The sequence below is a fragment of the Grus americana genome, chromosome 2 (genome assembly GCF_028858705.1).
Source record: "Grus americana isolate bGruAme1 chromosome 2, bGruAme1.mat, whole genome shotgun sequence".
NCBI classification, from domain to species: domain Eukaryota; kingdom Metazoa; phylum Chordata; class Aves; order Gruiformes; family Gruidae; genus Grus; species Grus americana.
The window spans coordinates 115,091,317-115,112,695 of NC_072853.1; the positions used below are offsets into that span (position 1 = coordinate 115,091,317).

The window sequence follows — 21,379 nt, forward strand, 5'->3', positions numbered from 1 at the left end:
AGTTTGCTTGCATGTTTTTCTATGGTTTGTTGCCCTGCCTCCAAAAGAAAAACACATTTAGGTTTGAAAATACTTCTCACTGTACTGATGGGTTTTCTTCTTCTGAATCTCTGATTATCATTGTTGGAAACAAGTTTTCTAGTCACAAGGTTAGCTGAGCTATTGGAAAAACCTGCTGCATGTTGTCATTATACCACTATCCACCAGCATAGAACTTACTGTCCTGAAACTATATCTCAGATTATAAAAATACATATGCATGTGTTCATTTCAAATGGTCGGTTATTTATTTCATAGCTGAAGAAACATATCAATGTGAGAAAACAAGTATACACCTACTCACTCAACTGGGTGTAAGCTTCACTGCAACACACCTTACACTTTTATTTTATTTCCAGAGGGGAAGATGACAACAGAAATACTAGATTCCAATGCTGCTTTCACCTACCTAGAATGTTTTTTCAAGTCATTGCTCTGTGATTAATACAAAGACTATACTGTGATATGGCTTGAAAGGCTGACCATCTTTTACACACTCTGGAGAGTGTGAGGTTTTGTACATGAATAATAGAGAAATGTGAATCAGCGTGCGCAGATCAGTGATTTGTCTACTTCACACATATGATGAAGTGCTAATAGGTTAATTTGCAACTTGAGTTATTTTTATCCCTACATCTCTATCACTGGTAAGCCAGTTGGGTGAGGTCCTTCATTTCTGTAATTCCAGCTGTTCTACAGAGTACTCAATATTTCCATCTCAAAACATGGGCCCACTCAAATCAAGATTTGATTTCAGCTTTTAAAAAAAAGCTTTTTTTTTTCCTCAGTTTTAAAACATCTCTAAGTTTTATAGCAGTCCAGTTGTATGTGCAACTCCAAAACATCCCTTACTTGTAAATCCACCAGTCCGATGGTCATTTTCATCACAGGTCTTTCACTCTTTCACCGAGCACAATGTTCCTGAGGTAGGTACAATGTAATATGTGCCCATGTAAAATCCTTTATGTTGCGAGGGAAGTTAAAAAGATGCTTTAACATGACTGAAAATTCAGGGTGGATGGAAAAAATATAACCACACGAGTAGAAAAGGCTGATCTAAAAAAATGCCAAGGCACATCCTTTCATTGCCCATGAGGAAAACCCACAGAGCAGGTATGGTTATGGAGAGCTGCTCCTCCGTCCTGCTATTGCCTAAGAGGACAAGGGGCAGGTTTTTTCATACTGCTTGGGACAGATACCTTGCTACCTATGCAAATCTATAGTTTGGTATGTTTCTGAAAGGACTGCATGCAGCCTCTGCATCATGCTGGAGGAGAGAAATGCTCCTGCTGCCTTGCAGCCCTACTACTCCACAACTCCCAGGTCACCTCAGGATCTGCACACCCACATTGCTTCTCCTCGGGTGGACATTCCCAGGGGATGGAATGCTGTGAGCATGCAAAGCCAGGTGATCCAAGACCTACAAAGGACACCCCCAAAAAAATCATACATTTTCTCCTTAATAAACAGTCCCTCTGGACACAGAAATCACAGTCTGCCCCTGCTCTGCAGCACATCGGATGTGACTGCGCAGTTATCCCAATGTTTTCTCCGAGTTGTTTTTTTCTTTTGCAGCGCTTGCAGATATCCACTGGGTAATATGGTAATCCCAAAACACTGCTGCCGCCATGCTACAAGGTTTTATCATTCATCAACATTAGCTGTGTTAGTGCATTATAAATCACTGGCTTACTTGTGCAGAAAGTAAAGACACATTTGCGTGCTATTATTTTATCTGCCCTGGCTTTGACGCACGATCCTGTCCTGTTATAGAACCGTGGTACTGAAATTAGCTATACAAAAATTACACATACTCTCCGCTTCTAGTCCCCTTTTCTCCCCACAATCACATCCCTTTTCAGAGATATGAGAAGACAAGCAACGCAGTAAGCAGCTTGAAGGTTGCCTTACTGCTTTTCCAGCAAATTATGTAGCTGTCTGCCCCTGGAAAAGGTTTGGGGAGCTGCCTCAACACACAAAGAACCTCAAAAGAAGGAGGGAATTTTTGACTGCTCTAATTGTCACTCTGTCCTGAAACTGAGACCTCCAGCACAGCAAAGATCTCTGACACCAAACAAAATCAGCAATGAACAATAATTATTTCCCACATAAACCTCAGTCCTGCTCTTGGCAAACTGCAAATAATTTGCTTAGAGGAGAAATTTTCTTAAGCTGTCAATTCATCAACAAAATTGCCATCAAGGAAAAAAAAGCAACAACATCTCGACACAGATAAGGAAAGGGAGAGCTATATTGTCTCTAGGAGAATCACGGTAGATGCTATAGATTAGGTTCATTTTACCATTTAGTAAAACTAGATAACAAGATCCGACTTCTCTTTTATCAGTCTGATACACATCTACTTATTCCTAACTTGCAGTGGACAGAGTAAAATACGGTTTAAGAATTACTTGTTCTCGAATTTCACTTATATTCTTAAAGGCAAAGGATTTTAGGCATATATCCGCCACTCATGACATACCTGTGTCCCCTCTCTATTCAATCTAAAAGCAGCCTTTATTGAAATGAACACAAATTACACACTGACATTTGGGAGCCTTTGTTAACAACAGGAGCCTACCACAGCCTCATCACAGCTCTCTATTGCCATCTCCCCATTTCTATAGCTAAATACACCCAGCGTGGCAAAACAGCTGCATCATTTACTGTTCATTAAGAGGTAGAAATGACACAGCAGGTGGATGACGTGTTCTGTCCATTACTTCACAGTTTCATTCAGAATATTTAATCAGCATACTATGCATTTTGGTAGGTGGAATGACAACCATTTATCTAAATCAGAATGATTCATCTGAGAAATATTTTCCCCTCCTGCACCTCCCCCCCCACCCCAAACAATATTAAATTCTCCTGGATCACCTTATTAGCACATATCTACTAATAGCAGACTCTGAAAACTCCTCACTCCTCAATTAATATTGCTCAGCCAAGCATCCCATGCTTGAAAGGTCTCAGGATGATTACGGAAACTCTGTTGCAGGTACCGAAAACCTTGAAAGATACCTTAACGAGGCCAAGAAGACTTCCTGACATTTGTAAAAAAAAAAAATAATAATAATAAAATTGTGCTAACTGGTCCAACTGTTTGCATGAATTTGGACCAGTTTCTCTCAAACTTCCCCTTGCTATTGCTTGCCTAGGAGTCACTCTTAGATTTCGACTGAGTTATGTTTGCACACAGATTTTTGTTTGGAATGGTAAGCTTCCATTAAAATGCAGAAAAATCTTGAAAGCTAAAATTACTTCCATTTTCCATACTGACTTGTACACTTGTAGAAGAAGCTCCACTGTTCAGAAAACTGTTGACCACAGCCTTCATTTGCAGCTTGAACTACATCCAAGTCTAGATCACTGAAGATGAGGACAAACACTCTGAATTTGACTCAGTATCATAAAAAGTCAGTGTAGTAAGTCAAGCACATGCCAAATAATTAACTTTACAAATCTGACTTCCTTCTCCACAAGGATGAATCAGCTCGGCAGCAATCTCATACTGGTGACAAAATATAATAGAGTAATACATAGCAGTAGGTGTCTTGCAAGTGCCACAAATATATACACCAAGTTGCCTGTATTTGTGTTTCACAACTGATCACAGATTCTGGCATCTTAACAACAGGAAGGTGTGCTGGAAGCTGGATGTGTTACACTAGCCACGCGATTCTCCCACCAACAGGGAGAACTTGCCTGAGAACAATAAATTTAGCTTGCTTGGGCTACAGCAAAACTATTTCCAAGAACTGAAATGAGAAGAGGTTCTGGTATTTAATTCTGAATTAAAAAAATAATAATGCCATCCATTAAATATAAACTGACAGGACTTAATTCTTTCTGTCTCAGTGTTGTTCACTGACCCTTTCTTTGCTTTCTTGAATAATATCCATGACGAATTTTGGGAAGGGTTCAGAGAAGATTACTTAAAGTATAGCGAGGGCTGTGTCCTGTGCGAGAAGCTTTAAAAAAAGAGAACTGGGACAAATGGAAAGAATGACAACTGCAAATCTGCAAGCACATAAATGATCAACAAATGCTGGTTGATAGCGTAACATGGCAAGTCAAGCAATCACAGTAAGCCTGCTCATGCAGTGACAAGGGCCAAATGAGAGAACAACCATCAGTCAGGTGTCATGGGCAAGCCATCACTTCTGCACAAAATTAAAAGTGCAAGGGAAACAGGCTAAAGAAAGAGAAATACAGAGAATGACAGTGTGGAAAGATGCCCCTCTGCCTTATTTCAGAAGTTTTTCTTCCTTCACTTTCTATAGACAATGACAGACATTGTATTCATGATTTTCTGCTGCTGCATGAGTGCCTGAACTGGCATGATAACACGTTCCTCCACGTAAGTGTGCTAGAAAGGGCACACTGCACACATCACTTTCTGAATTAAATTAAATAGATGCAAGTACTAAGTTAATAAACTGAACTCTGAATCACTGCTAATTTTGTGGCTAGTCAAGGTCAAAGTCTCTGAATTTATTTTCCTCTACAGGCTTGGAGTCCATTTGACTCTCACTTAAGTTATTCCTGATTTTACTCTTGAACTAAACAACAGGAAAACAAAAACAGACCTCTTAGATTCCTATCCCCATAGTTACATGCAACGAATGTTAAAGGGTGGACACAGTGCATGTTTTTAGGGTTTTATCTGCCATTTGACAACACTTCCAGTTACCCACTGGTCAGATAAACACTAAAATTAGACACTGCACAGAGGTTTGGCTTATCAAAGCTATCACTCCTCTGTCATTGGGTCCTCTTGTCTACAGCTTTTGTAGTGCTATGGCAAAACAGTCCTCTTATCTCCCATTGGACATACATAATGTGCAGCTACACTCATCAGCTAGTCACAGACCTGTGGCACTTGAAAGAGGAGCTGGGCATGACCTTCAGCGTCAAAATCATCTGTGTCCGTGCTCAGAGCAGCATGGCAGCCCACCTCCCTCAGTGACAAGCAAGGCTCTGCAAGCCAACACAGAGATATGCCAATGCGCTGCCTCCTACCATGGATGCTACCCTGACACCGTCATCAATGTTAATTGTGATTCTCCTGTAGCAGCATGAGCTACACTTACCAAAACAGTAATGACAACAACAAAACATTTGAAACCAAATTCCTGTATTCTACATGAGAGTGAAAAATATGTGCTTTCCTCCTAACTATGCTTGCTTTCCCCCCCCCCTCTCTTTTTCCCCCCCTCCCCTTTTAGCTTAATAGTCAGCTGTGGTTTTTGCATCTCCTCAGAGCTCAGCACAACATATCTGGTTCCTCATTGGACCTGTTAATGACAAATTTCACTCCCAGTTTCTAATGCTTCTTCTAGCAGCTAAGTTTTGTCCCCTCAGGATGTTTTTCAGGCTTCCCACCTGGCTGAGTTGCTGCAGCATGTTTGTAGGTGTCAACCCATGATATTGCCCTGAGAGGAGCAAAATTTCCACTAGCCAACACTAGAGAGGAAAGTAGCCTTAAGTCTGTGATGGTCCACAATTCCTCTTGTCCTATCAGAATGAAAAAAGCAGGTACTTGATACCACATCCCCTATTTTTCTGAGATGCGCCACCTTTTTCAGGCTTCTCACAGACAGAACACTTGAAGGAAGATAATCCAGGGGTGAGTTATCCTGGAGGACCAACAGCATCTCTGAGCAGGATCCTAGTCTGACATTCAAGAAATGGCCCAGGGCTCTCCCTGCCTACACATACACACATGCAGAATGCTATCCATCCCCTCTCATTCCTCTTTTTCCTTTCCATGGCATTTCCATTTTTGCCATCACAAATCAGGTGTCCCGAGGAAACTGTTGTAAGGAAGGTCCTTTGCAAAGCTGGTTCCTTCCATTACTGTTCCGTGAGGATGATGACAAACCACTGAACAGAAATGTAAAAACCACAAAGCAAATCTTTCTGAAAATCATGCATTACCATTTTCTATGCATCTTTTCCATGCTGCTTTGCAGTGTGCATTTTCATATTGTGTTTTAACAGTGAGATTGATGTAATTGGTAATTGTTTATCTAGTGTTGCTAATCTCCTACATTATTATTATTTTTAGAGGGAAAAAATTCTGATGAAAGTGTTTTAAAGTTGAAAGAACACCCACTATAGAAAAAAGTTCCAAAACCATCTAAGAAATTTCAATATTTAATTTCTTCCTCAGAAATACAACAAAATAATAATGGTTTACATTGCAATTTCATCTAACTGAAGTATATTTTCTACCTTGTGAAGTGGGAAACAAGTACAGCATTATTCTCAGTGTTAACATACCACTTTCAATTAGCTGTACCTTAATATTAAGTTTAGCTATGAGCCATTTACTTTCATGCTTCTAAATATACAGTTGGGTTATTTCATTTTATAGTCCATGCTGCCTGGAAACTGTAGAGCCAGAATTTTTGGGTTTTTCTTGAAGAAGAGTTTTATTTTAAGAATATATGACCAAGAAGACTAAAGCTGAGAAGAAATAATTTCAGGAAATGTATGCAAAATGAACCTAGCGATCCTCTCTAACCTCTCCATCGGTTATGTGGAGACTATTTTGTCAAAGCCACTTTGCAGGCTAAGTTGGCCATATGTCCACGCTGCCTAGGCTGCAAGCGAGGCACCAGTCTTTGTTCAAAAAGCAGTAACGCTTTGAAAATATTACACTTTTGATGCACTGTCCAGTCTGCACTCATATGTAGTTTGGATGCATCGTCTGGATTCAAGCCACTTGAAGCATTGCTAGTCAATGCACACCTGGAGAAGAGGCATAGCCCAAAACACTGTATTTACATGGTGAGGTCAGCATGATGTTATAGCCAGAGTCACCCAGAAAACTAGATGCAACAATGCCACACAGTAACCAGTCATGATGTTATCCGAACACAGACACCAAAAAAGGATGTTTATGATCAGATAACTGCCACTGGGCTTCACAAGACTAAACTAACGCCTTGGACTTGACTGCTTACAAGTTTGGGCCAGACAAAAACCCTAAAACATACAGAAATCACAGACTTGATCAGTGACACTAGCATAAATGAAATGCTTGTGGCAGTCATCCCAGGAAAATAAATGCCACACAAATGGACACCATCCTCCAGTAGATGCTACTGTACATTCCCAGCCCAGCATGGCCTTCCCTCAGAAAGCAACTGTTAGTTTCATTGCTAAGCTGAGGACAAGCCAGATGGCTGCAGTTTCACACACTTGCATGCTACAACAACTCTGACATCGATGGTGGCTACAGGAACAGGTTGGTGGCAAGCCAGGAAGGCCACAGGGTAACGTGAGTTTGGTGCAGACAGAGGATGATGACCGCCATCTCCTTCTGGACTGGGCAGCCAGTCCCAGACCTGGCACTATTGCAAGCTTTCTGCCAGCTCATTTAGCCCACAGCTCAGTCCTGCAAATTCAGTCCTACCAAAGGATGCTGGTGTCACGCCGCCAGAAAGTGTGAGGTGACAGGCCTTGGTTCAGTAAAAATCGGGGGGGGGGGGGGGGGGGGGGGGGGGGAGCCAAAACAAACAAAAAACCAAAGCCAGTGTTTATCTCAATGCAGTCACACAGCAAGCCTGTTTCTCCCACTGTCTCCTCAGAAGACATCTCTGGTTCAAAAAAAAAAAAAAAAAAAAAAAGAGATGGTCACTGATCATGCTACCTGTCTGAAACTTTGAGTGAAGTTAGCTTTTAGTGCTTGGTTTCTATCACCAGATTCCCTGCAATTCTCACAGAATTATGAGGACACTCAGAAGAGAACAGAGAACTGGTTGGTTGATTACCTTTCTCTCTATCTGAATTGCATTCAATTAGCTAATGTCATGCAGCTTGTGACATCTTAGTTGCCTTACATGTATACTGGTACAGCTCCGCTAAAGTCAGGTACTCTAATAAAACTGCATGGATAAAACTGGCAGAGAATCTGGTCTCACATCTGAGGCCATGCCTGGGCCAACACACACCACCCCCACCCCCCAAAAAAATAGAGAATTTTAAAGCCAGCTACTGAACAGCTAGTTCCTGAGACAGTGTCTGGGGACAGATGAGCATCATTAAGATGACTTTACCTTTGACAAGGGAAAAAAAGTATAATCGCATTTTGCACATCAATAGACATACAAATCCAGCAATTCAAAGGTTAATGAGAGAATGCGCTTATTTGCTTTTCTATCCTTTTGTCTTATCTCAGTGCCAGAGGAAATAGATTAGAAAGTTTCCCATGTAGTATTTTAGACCAAGTTCTCTACTGAAATCAACATTAGTAGAGAGTACTGGTTAAAAATAGATAACACCTTAGCCTAGTATCTCTGTGAAGATAAATACTTAAGCAATATTTTTTAAAGACCTAGAGAAATCTCAGCAGGACCCTCAGAAATGCTTCTGCAGAAGCAACAAGCAGTAACCTCCGTTACCAGGCTTTGACTCAAGACAGATCAAAGCATTTGGCTGATCCTCGACATGAACTAATGATTTCTAAGGCTACACATAATATCACTAAGACCACTACCTAACTCACAATGAACTGATGAAAAAGTTTTCACCAATTCTTTATGGAAGTTGCCTTTCTCATTTACACTTCCCCTCCCTTCTTAGAGGAAACTTGTTCAGACAAATTTAAATTACATTTGAGGATCTGTATCAGTATCTCTTTACAGGAGTTTCTTCTTTTCTATCATCTATATGAGCTGTGACCTCAGTGCCACTTTCTTTTGATGACTGGGAGATGAAGCTTGCATTTTAATAAACTTCTCGATTCACAAAATACTCAGTTTACATAGGAAAAAACTAAACCATGTTATTCTGGTTTGTCTCAAACACAGATGGGCAAACTCTCCAGAGAAAAATCCCAGTTAAGAATCTGCACTGCAGACCCTTACTTCATACTGACGTCAGAGGGAGTTCCATGCAGCAGATGTGTGCAGACGATGCAACAAAAATCTGCAATGCAGATAACAGATCCGCAAGGCGGATCAGACACTAGGATTTTACTCACAGGGTGATAATTCAACTTCACCATTCCCACCACAGAACCACAGAAATGCTGAGGCTGGAGGGGACCTCTGGAGATCATCTAGTCCAACCCCTTGCTCAAAGCAGTGTCAGCTATGGCAGGTGGCCTGGGACTGTGTACAGTCATATTCTGCTTATCTCCAAGGACGGAGACTCCACAACTTCACTGAACAACATGTGCCAGTGTCCAACCACCCTCATAGTAACGGCCCCCCCCCCCCCAAACCTAAACAAAACAACAACTTTTAGGTCTGAATGGTACTTTCTGTATTTCAGGTTTTGCCCTCTGCCTCTTGTCCTGTCACTGGGCACCACTGAGAAGAATCTGGCCCCATCTTGTGCGTTCCTTCCCGTCAGGTATTTACATTGATAAGCTCCCCGCAAGCCTTCTCTCATCCAAGCTAAACAAGTCCCAGCTCTCCTGGCATCCCTTTCTATGTCAGATGTTCCAGACTCTTGATCATCTTCATGGATCTTTGCTGGACTCTTTCTGGTATGTCCCTGTCTCTCTTGTACTGGGGAATCCAGAACTGGATCCAGCACTCCACATGTGGCCTCACCGGTGCTGAGCAGAGGGGAAGCATGACCTGCTGGTGATGTTCTTCCTAACGCCACCTAGGATGCTGTTGGCCTTCTTTGCTGCAAGGTCACGTTGCTGGCTCATGGTCCAAGTTGTTGTCCACCAGGACCCCAAAGTTCTTCTCAGCAAAGCTGCTTTCTAGTCAGTCTGCCCCAATGTGTACTGGTGCACAGGGTTGTTCCCCACCACCATGCAGGACTTGGTAATTCCCCTTCCTGAACTGCATGAGGTTACCATCAGCACAATTCTCCAGCCTGTGGAAGTCCTTCTGGATAGAAGCACACTCATCTGGTCTACCAACCACTCCCCCTGGGTTTGGGGGCGGTTTTTGCATCTACAAACTTGCTGAGGGTGCACTGTGCCCCATCACCCAGGTCATTAAACAGCATAAGTCATAGTTGTATAAACCATAACACAGCCATGCTAAGAAAAAAACCAAACATCGATCCTTGTAAAATATATTTATTCAATTTTTGCTATGATAAAGCTTTCATTAATTATTGTACAACTGCTTCAAAAAAATGACATATAGAATATGACAAATCTGAGTTTAACCTCACTTCAATTCAGAAAAAATGAAATTAGTTTTTAAAACAAGAGAGTAATGCAGCTAGTTTTGTGCTGCAGCAGAATATCAAGGAGCCTGTATTCTGTTGAATACCACTGAATACTTTTTGTAAGAAATTAGGACAGTTTTGCTAGCACAAGAGCTGATATGTCAGGATAACACAATTATTTATATAATGAATTATAAAGTGAATCACAGAATTGTTTTGGTTGGAAAAGACCTTTGAGATCATCAAGTCCAACAGTTAACCTAGCACTGACAAGTCCACCACTAAACCATGTCTCTAAGCACCACATCTACACATCTTTTAAATACCTCCATGGATGGTGACTCAACCACTTCCCTGGGCAGCCTGTTCCTGTTCCAATGCTTGGTAACCCTCTCACAGTGAAGACATTTTTCCCAATATCCAGTCTAAACAACCCCAGTTCCCTCAGCCACTCCTCATAAGACTTGTGCTCTAGACCCTTCACCAGCTTTGTTGCCCTTCTCCGGACACACTCCAGCACCTCAATGTCCTCCTTGTAGTGAGGGGCCCAAAACTGAACACAGTACTCGAGGTGCAGCCTCACCAGTGCCAAGTACGGGGGGACGATCACCTCCCTAGTCCTGCTGGCCACACTATTGCTGATACAAGCCAGGATGCTGTTGGCCTTCTTGGCCACCTGGGCACACCGCTGGCTCATATTCAGCTGGCTAGTGACCAACACCCCCAGGTCCTTTTCCACCAGGCACCCTTCCAGCCACTCTTCCCCAAGCCTGTAGCAATGCATGGAGTTGTTGTGACCCAAGTGCAGGACCTGGCACTCAGCCTTGTTGAACATCATACAGTTGGCCTCGGCCCATCGATCCAGCCTGTCCAGAACCCTCTGTAGGGCCTTCCTACCCTCAGGCAGATCAACACTCCCACACAACTTGGTGTCACCTGCCAACTTACTGAGGGGGCACTCGATCCCCTTGTCTGGATCATTGATAAAGATACTAAACAGAACCAGCCCCAACACTGAGCCCTGGGGAACACCACTTGTGACTGGCCAGCAACTGGAGTGAACTCCATTCGCCACAACTCTTTGGGACCGGCCATCCAGTTTTTTATCCAGCGAAGTGTACACCTGTCCAAGCCCTGACCAGCCAGTTTCTCCAGGAGAATGCTGTGGGAAATGGTGTCAAAGGCTTTACTGAAGTCCAGGTGCACAACATCCACAGCCTTCCCCTCCATCCACTAAGCAAGTCACCTTGTCATAGAAGGAGATCAGGTTGGTCAAGCAGGACCTGCCTTTCATAAACCCACGCTGACTGGGTCCGATCACCTGGTTGTCCTGTACCTGCCACATGATGGCACCCAAGACAATCTGCTCCATAACCTTCCCTGGCACTGAGGTCAGACTGCCAGGCCTGTAGTTCCCCCGATCCTCTTTCCAGCCCTTCTTGTAGATGGGCGTCACGTTTGCTAACTTCCAGTCAACTGGGACCTCCCTGGTTAGCCAGGACTGCTGGTAAATGATGGCAAGGGGCTTGGGGAACACTTCTGCCAGCTCCCTCAGGACCCTTGGCTGGATCCCATCCAGCCCTATAGACTTGGGTGTGTCTGAGCAGTGTTGCAGGTTGCTAACCATTTCCCCTTGGATTATGGGGGCTTCATTCTGCTCCCTGTCTTCCAGCTCAGAGGGCTGGGCACCCAGAGGACAACTGGTCTTACTGCTAAAGACTGAGGCAAAGGCAGCATTAAGTACCTCAGCCTTTTCCTCATCTTTTGTCACTGTGTTTCCCCCCGCATCCAATGAAGGATGGAGATTCTCCTTAGTCCTCCTTTTGTTGCTAATGTATTTATAGAAACAAACAAAAAAAGCACTAAGTACATTTTTTTCTAAAAAACACAATAAGGAAATATGTAAAGCCCAAGCAACACAAAGAAAACCTACATTTTGGGTCATGGCTTGCCAACACCATCCTCAGATGCTCAGAAAGTATCTTGGCTATGTTAGAATTATCAGCTATATTAGAATTATCAGCATTAAAGCAGCTAAGAAAAAAGGTAAACAGTTAAAGGCAGTTAAACGGCTTCAAAGTTTGCAAGATTCACGGAGTTTTTGCGAAAGCCATCGGGCATTCCTCAGATGGGAATTTGCTGTGTCTAGCCCAGGACACTTTGATAACATATTATTTGACAGCATCTCTCATGATTCAGCAAAAACACTCTGCCAAGTTTATCAGATTTACAACATTAATCAACAAATATGCAAATGTCAGTGTACAAGTACTGTTTTGAAATACCAAGCCACATACTCAGCTGCAGTAAATCAGTGTAACTCCACAGAAGTCAACAGGGTTTTATGCCAATTTACACCAAATTTGGCCCACTGTATTTACACTACTACACTCTAATTCTTTTACTCAAGTACTGCTGACATTGCAGATAATTATATTATGAGCAACTTTAAAACAATTTAGTAAGTGAAGAAGCCCTCAAAAGGAGGTACAGTGCCATAAGAGGAATCCAATTTTCTCAACATCTCATCTTCAAAATGAATCTGAATATTACTTCATTATGAATAACACCGTTCAGAATTAGGGCAGACTTAATTATAAATGCTACAAGAAGCCAGTAGGATAACAAGCATCATTTTGATTTAGGAGCAGATACTATTGGTGACAATTATGAGACAAAAATCAATCTTGAGGCACTAAGTACTGTGAATAGAAATGTTATCTTCGTCTTACAAACTGCAACTACAGATGCTCACACTGATCTAAACGAGGGTTGCGCACATCATTTAGGAAGAAGGAAAATAAGCTTCTGATAGTTTTACTTTTTACAATAAACACTCTTCAGCTTTTTTTTTTTTTTTTAAAGTTACAATGTCTAGTCTGGTCCTTTTACAGCTAAGCCAAGAGAAAGTTTGGTCTGACAAGTGCTCACATGAAAGAGGAGACAGATCAAAGGTACATCTATAACAGAAGGAATCACTGGGCACAAATAGGGACTCAAAGGCCATATTCCCAGGTCAATTTCCACACCTTAAAATGAAGGCCCTTCCACCAAAAGACTATAGAAGATTGCTTTTTGCCAGAGTAAGAGCAGCACTGACAGCAAATTTAGACTACAGGCCTGGTTTCAAAACAACCTGAGTCAATTTATAAAGTTTAGATCAATTTATAAAGTTCAGATGGAAACCAAGTAACACATGATAGTTTTAGCAGTCTTGCTGTGAACACTTCAGTAGATTCAGATCCAAAAATTATTGGAACTAAAAATAAATGTCCCAATCTGCAAACTACAGACACCATGGCTCCGACATCAGCAAGTGCTGAGTACTCAGATGGATAGTGTGATAATTTCCAAATGAGACCTTTCTATTACATAAAAGAGTTTCTAGAAATTGCCAGCAGACAGCTTCACATGCAAAAACCAGATAAAGAACAGTCATTAGCAAGTTATGTGGGTAAGGGGTGTTGACAGTTCGCAGCAGCTTTACTTACCTAGATGTTGCTATATGTCTGCAAAGCCACCGGTAGGCTGGGCTGCAAATTTCTGGCAAAAGAATTTCCAGCAAAATACAGGAGTTACCAAAAATCATTTTGCATGGGGAGGCAAACTGGACAAAACCTTCATCAGAAACCACAGAGTCAAGAGATACACAGAGCAGAGGGTGCAAACAGGTGATTCTGAGAACCTAGAGCCTAGTGTTAATAGCATTCCCATGGGAATCAACAATTCGGTTTATTGGTTGGGTGACACCTGCAACAGGCATGGGGATTTCCAGTGTGCCCCATGTAAATGTTTAGTGTAGATTCTCTCTTGGGTTGCATTAAAAAAAAATCTCAAATTTGTATTTCAATGCATAAATGGCTAGTATTTTCCCCAAGACAGAATACAGTTTTCTCTCCAGATCTGATTGTCAACTCAATTAACTGGAGCTAAGTATCCCTTTTTCCTCCTCCTCCTTCAGAGCTCTTCACATTAAGAAGAAATGCAGAACATTAGTGAAGATCAAGGTCTTCTCTATCAGCCTTAAGATTATTTTGGGTAATGTCATGCTTGCTATTGTTGTTATTCACTTCAAAATACTCCTGAACTCTTACTTGCATGTTTTGTGGTCTCAAAACCAAACAAAATCTGCCTGATTGGATCTGGAGGATGTTTTACCACATCTTTTACGAAAACATCACAGTATAACATACCACTTCACTGCCATCAGCCAGCCATTTAAAAGCAGATGAAACTGTATAGGAATTTTCTTGGAGTGCCTTTTTAATGTTTGTTGCTTACGCAAATTAAAGAACTCAAGATAAAGCTTCAGCAATTGATTAGTCAAAGACTTTTTTTATCTCTGCTCATCACATTCCCTCTGACTGCCAAGAGTAAGAAAGCCACTATCCCATTTTCTCATTGGGAATGAAATATATACCATGACAGTCTTAATTTAATAACAGGATGAGCAACTTACAGCCCACAGGGCATGCACAGACTGCCAGGACAATAAGTCTGTTCCAGAGCCCGTATCCCCTCCTCCCAAATACCCTTCAAGTGCAGGCTGCAGGCTGGAGGAATAGGCCAGGTGGCCCCCAGCCCCTTTCTGGTGCTTTTTTTGCCTGAAGGCCCAGCTGCTCCTCCTCGTTAGGTGACACTTCACAAGAGTCAATTCACACCAGGAAACCCTGGACCTCTGCATGTGCACAGAAAGACCATGCCAGTTGTAACCACATGGCAGGAGGGGAGTGGATCATGACATATAATTCACTTAATCTACCAGAATAAGATATGTGGTCCGCTCTACCAGGGTGATTAGGCATGATTTATAGCGTAATAGTACTGACAATAATACCTTTCGTTAGCGTCAAATATAGTACTCAAAGCTGCAACTCAAACTACAACTGGCTGCTTACACACTTGTGCTTTACACCTTTCCTACCTTCCCCATAGCAACACATTCTGTGACCTGCCATGTCTCCTGCCGCTCTACTCTCCATGGGCTTCTCCTCCAAATATTGCCCTGCCTGCTTGCATGCTCACACATGGCGCCTGGTTCACAGCTCCACATGCACCAATTAGCTAGAGAAGGACATTAGCGCTGGTCAGACAGGCAGCAACTCTCAGAAGTCAGCTTTTCTCTCTCCTATCCGTTCCTTCAGTGGAACCTTTTTATCCTACCATCATTTTTCACAAAATAGGTAGGAACTAAATACCTTTGAGATGTCTACCATTCTATTAAGCTACTGATCAAGTTTAGCTATATTGAAGAACTTAATGAGAAGGCTAAGAGACATACAGCAATTTCCTTCAGAAACCAGGCTAAAAATTATGTCAGTAGGAACTGCAAGACATCCCAGTCCGATATTAGTATGTAGAGGCTATTAATCTCTCATGGTGGAGATAACTAAAGAGTGCATTATTAAACACTTCCTTATCAGGATAAAGGCTAGGCTTAAATTCATGTATTTTCTTATATACAACTCCCTGCCCATATACAGTTCCTTCTGTAAACCTGCAAGGAAGACTGGGCTGGCAAGTTCAGTAAGCCAAACAATTAGTCACAGCCCCTGGAACAGCCTTGTACACCCACAAGTGCCGCACAGATATTTGAGACACTTGTGGTTGTACAGGTATACCATGCCTGGATTTAAAAATATGTCCACCCTCCGTGTGTGGTGGGGGCTAGCGTAGTCCATGTCAAGGACTGAGGGTGATCTGTATGCTTAAAAAGCCAGAATTGGAAGCCTTGCACAGCTGCAAAACAAAAGCTCAGAGTTTATTATGGTACAAGATTCAGGTGACACATCAGGCAGAGAAGTGTGGTCAAGGACAGGCATTGGTCAGTTCTGAAAGCAAGACTTATTACCAGGACTTTGTTTATCCATGGAGCTTCAGCTCAAACTCTCATTCCCATTTTGGAAGTGGATTTGTTCCCTGCCTTTCAGGGACACAGGTCTGTTCGGACACCTACAATCCATCTGAATTTCTCAGCTTGGGTCTTTTGATGTATCTGATATTTACAGGGACAAAATTGCTGGCTTTGCTTGTCATCAATAGTACATCTATCCTGTGAAGAACAAGACGACTGTGATGATAAAAAAAAGAAAAGTCCATTTCTCTTTCAACTGCCTGGAAAAAACCCTTCCTCTTGGACCCGTGTGGATATACGCAAAGAGAGAGAGAACACAGCCTTTGAACAGTAACTGGTATAAATCTTTCTCCTCTGATCATTCCCCCTCTGACTCATAAATCTTAATCTAGCAAGAAACAAGTGCATAGCTCTCTCTCAAAGCATAACACACACCTAGAAGGCAGGCACAATTAAAAGGAGAGAGACAAATGTGGGAGCCATTTCCTTAATGAACAGAAGGCTTTTCACTTCTTATTCATCATAATGGTTATCAATAAATAACAGGAATAAGCAACAGTTTGAACAGAACATAGATGAATATAAGTTTAATGTCAGTAAAGTGCCTTATAATAAGCCTGGATTGAGAAAGATGTTGAGAAGAGTGGTTTTCAGAGACACTGCTTACATTTCAATGTTTTGTGTGACCTGGCTCTGCTATAGATGGGTATAAAAACCAATGAGAAAGTGTGTCTCATGTTTCCAGCCTTGCACAGTTTTTTCCTTTTTTTTTAAAAAGTTAGGGCAAGTGAGACTCATCTCATTTTTGTGTGTGTCTATTTTTTAAAAAAGAAGAAAAAATCCAAATAAAAAAGCAATAAACAAATACTGAGACCTGGGAGGGAGGGAGGGAGTACGGGCTTTATTCTACCCCATGACTAGCCCTCAACTCCTGTTCTTCTGCAGTCATGGCCATGGCTCTCCTGCACAGCATCACCTCCCTCTCTGACATTCAGACCTCACATACGAGCTTGGGTAGCTATAGCCGAGCTTTGGCACTGCCCAGAGAGCATGAAAACGTGACAGGTGGTAAAGGAGGAGAGTCCTGTAGGTCCGTCTCCGCCACGTGACTGGAGATGGGCTCTTGCTTGACTCAGGCAAGGTAGGTGGGGGGGAAGTCTCATACCCCTTATTGCCATTGATGCCACTTTGACCCACACGATTGAGGCTTGTGCACTGACTCCCAGCACGTGGTGTTGTGACTGGTTTTCACATTTGGAGCACTGCAGTATCACCTCTGTCCTGTAGACCAACTGGCCAATAGCTGGCATGAGCAAGAGTTTACATCACCCACAACCAAACCAGAAATACACAAGATAAATCATGCTGGCAGCTAAAGATTCCCAAAGTAGCACTGAAGCAGATAAGGAAAGCAAAGCAAACTGTTCTTGGAAAGATTAAGGAACTTTGCAGCTGACATAGGGAAAGCAGCTATTAAGGTAAGCAGGGGTGATACCAGTCTCAAGCTAACAGCTGGAAATAATTTGAAAGGTGACAGAAACTAAGAACCCATGCAAACCTTGAGCTTAAAAACACTCTGACCTTGAAGAAACTGAATCTGCCTTTCTGGTTCCCGTGGCATATGGCCTTGGTAACAGACAACATAGATCACTTGCTACTTCAGCATAGCTTCACAGGTATCCAGTAAGGCTTGTCTGGTACAGAATGGAGGGTCTTTGCCTCATTTGCTGACTGTTCAGCTGCCTGCTACCCTGATTTATCACTTTGGAAACACTCCCACCCCAAGCCTCTACATGCTAAATAGAGCCAGCTGGACTACTCCATGATTCCAGACCAACTTCAGCTGTCACACAGGCCCTGGACCAGGATGGGAGGTTGCACTGAATGTTTTGTCTCAGATGAGCATCTCCATTCTTCCCTGGATGTCTCAGTCACCTTGTATCACGGGATCTCTCCTACCACAAAATCCAGCACATCCCATAAGCACCACTACAGTCACTTATAACCCACTGCAGTGTCCCACAACTTCAGACTCAAAATAACACTCCATCTCTCCCATAGATCAAAACCAAACAAGTCTAGGAGAAATCATGATGTTTTGGACACATCAAGTTTTCAGCTGGAACAGTGCCAACCCTGGTGACTTGGTTCACTCCAGGCACTAGTCTGGGGACAGATGCAGCAGTTTTGCTTATATCCTCCAACATAAAGAGCTTCCACAAACTTCTAGGTGGTATTTGGAGAACAGCACCCAAACCTGTCTCTCGTTCCTCTGCTCCCCCTGGTGGGTGCCAGCCCAGCATTATCAAAATGCCTGCTTGGGTAGTGCTGCCAGGGAGCAGCACACAGAAGCTAAAGGAGGCTCTAAAGTTAATACACAGTCTCCTTAAGAGCTCATTAATTACCACTGTTAATTCTTACCAATACTTCTAGCACCACTGCTCATTACAGGGACCTAGCAGATCAAAAAGCAAATCTAGGAAGAGTTTCCAAAGTGTGCAACTACTGACATCTCCAGCCAATACCCAGATGATGCAGCCCTGACAATACCACGTGCCCACCACTTAATATTCCCGGGCATCAAACCACAGCCCCTTCCAAGGATTGTACACGCACAGATGCTGATCCATGTACAGCTATTCAAAAAGCAGCTCCTGTAATTATAAACTTGCATGTTTGTGCAAAGATAGATAGTAGATATATCAGTTTTGCTGCATAAAGTGTGAGTCAAGAAGCTAATTACTTCTGTGTGTCTAATTATATTTTTTTACCTTGTCAAAAGGGGATAATCTGCCATTCTCTATATTCGACTGTATTTTCAAATGTAATTCAAATTGGGCCCCCCGCCTTTAACTAGACAAATAGACTAAATGCCAGTGAGAATGGATTAAAAAAAAAAAAATCTGTATTTTAAGCACTGCAGTAGTAAAACTAGTCAAGACAAAATTACTTCTGTTTGCTCAGTGCAATACTGCAAACAAGAAGATACTACAAACTTTTGATTCTCTCTTTAGAAAGGTATTCAACCTTGTTTAGACCAAGCTTGTGCTTGTTCTTGGTATCTTCAGAAAAGAGACAGTAAAATAATTGTATCAGAAAAATCAAGACCATCAGAACACTTTTTAATTATAGAGAGACCATGCACTATACTTATTTGGGGTGTAGAGAGTGGGTTAGTTTCGTTTGGTTTTTTGCTTTACATCTTAAAGCTGGATCATTGCTCCAGGGAAAGTATGACTGAAATGACCAAAATAATCACATTCCTCCTTTTATGTTTAAATGTGCTGCAAGCTCATATCTAGGTGTTGAACAAAATCAAATATAGATCTCTCTCTAATCTTCCAAGCTATAGAACAGTAAGTACTCCACAATAGAAAACAAGATCTAATACAAGAGGTGGCAACTGGGATTTCATGCTGCTTATATGTCTTCACATAAAAAGATATGCAATCACAAGGAAGCGTGACTCATTTGACACTGGAGAGACATTTTCTTTTTAACTATGCATGAAAGGGAGAGTATTGCCATACGCTGCTCTAACAGCGGTGAATCAGAAGTAGTAAGGGAGTCGCTGCATTTTACAGTTTGTAGCAGTCACATTCGAAAACAAGGCCTGGTTCTTCTCTCTGTAAAATCAGCTCATACAAGCCCAACATTGCTCCACACATACCCTGAGATTCAGCCACCAGATGCCTAGTAAAGACATGCTAGGCTGGACAACTTGTAAAGCACATTTCATTCCCCAAAAGGCAACAGTTGAGCAAGATCTTCCACTAGCATCTAGCAAACAAGGAACAAGGAAAGCCCATGCTTGCCAGGCAATCGCTGGCACTCAGACACACCAGTCAAACCCTGTCAAGGAAGCACTTGAAGATCACTAGCCACAGAAGACCCTGATGAATCAAACTTGCAACCCATCATACCAAAGATGCTATTGCCTCCTAAGCCCCAGTTTGGACCAGAATAACAACAAGATCCCAAACTAAATAAAAGTACTGCAGTGTTTTTGTTTTCTCATGTCTTTAGACAGTAATTGCAATGTACTTTCCTACCTTCCACTCCTCTGCATAGCCCTTAAACACACACAGGGCTTCCTTTCCTTATAAAGCTAGACAGGTACAATTTACTTTGCAGCAACAATTTGTTTGTATTTCCATCTATAAAAGCCCCCCAAAATGCCACACTGCACGGTAATTTCTATACTGATGAAATACAAAGGTTCTGTAATGTTTATAAAGCCATTTAAACTGCACTAGCAAAACTATTTTGCTAAATTACATTTTCCAACTCATCAGTCCTTCTTATGCTATATATAAGCTCACTTCTTCCAAGAGTCACCCCTACTCACATAATCAAATCATGCCATTTGAAACGCTGTGACATTATTTTGTCATATAAAATGGCTGAAATTATCTTGACGCTGGCAATGTAAGGATTGCTGCTACCCAGAATTTGTTATGAGAAGAAGTGAAAGCTGAAAAAGAGTCAGTTCTATTGAAATTATAGATTTTAAATATCAGAGACACAAAGTGTTTAAAAGCCATTAAATACCACAGGTCATCATAAAAGGAGGATCCAGGTTCCGAAACACTTGTCCTGAATCATTTCAAATGGAAATATTAAAGAATGAAAATGTGCTATGGAATTACAGGATTTATTTATATAGACTGACATAAACTCACTTTACGGTAATATGTTTTTAAATGTCAAGCAGTATAAATAAGATTTGAAATTACTACCTAATATAATGACTTAAATAAGTACCTTCAAAATAATGATTATATGAAGATTGAAATAAGTTTGACGGACCGAGGTGTAATCAAAATCACTGTAGCCAGAGAAATTTATCCAAAGCAAAAGCCATTTTATGCTTGCATACATGTGCATTTAATATAGAAGTAGAGCATACCTTTTCAGCAACAAAAGCTCAAAAACCACTTGGAAAAAAAAAAATCAATTCTGCCACTCACTTTACTTTTGCTGGGTATACCAATTTTCAGGTTTTGCTCAGACATCCAGTGTATGCACACAGCTTCTCTATTTTACCTCATTTTGAGAAAATTATTTTCAGAAAACATGCCTCCAAGAAACATCTGACAACTGTACATCCACATGATTAAATAAAGGAGAGGAAAACCTAGCAATAGATATAGCACAAACTTTACAACAGCAACGACTGCTTGCTTGCAAGCCCCTGGCCAGAATCATTCTCCTTGACAAAATAAATTAATGCTAGACAGTTCTCGAGACATTACATCAACAGAAAAAGGTTTAGCTCTCCCTTGCATCAATAAAGCATATCATCTGACCTAAAGTGCAAGTCTGCATCACTAAACC

General features: G+C 41.7%; 1 protein-coding gene across 2 annotated transcripts in view; it reads right to left on the minus strand.

Annotated features, from left to right (window-relative positions):
- Positions 1 to 21,379, minus strand: part of PDE1C (phosphodiesterase 1C) — a 392,346-nt gene that overhangs the window by 301,318 nt on the left and 69,649 nt on the right. The window lies entirely within an intron of this gene.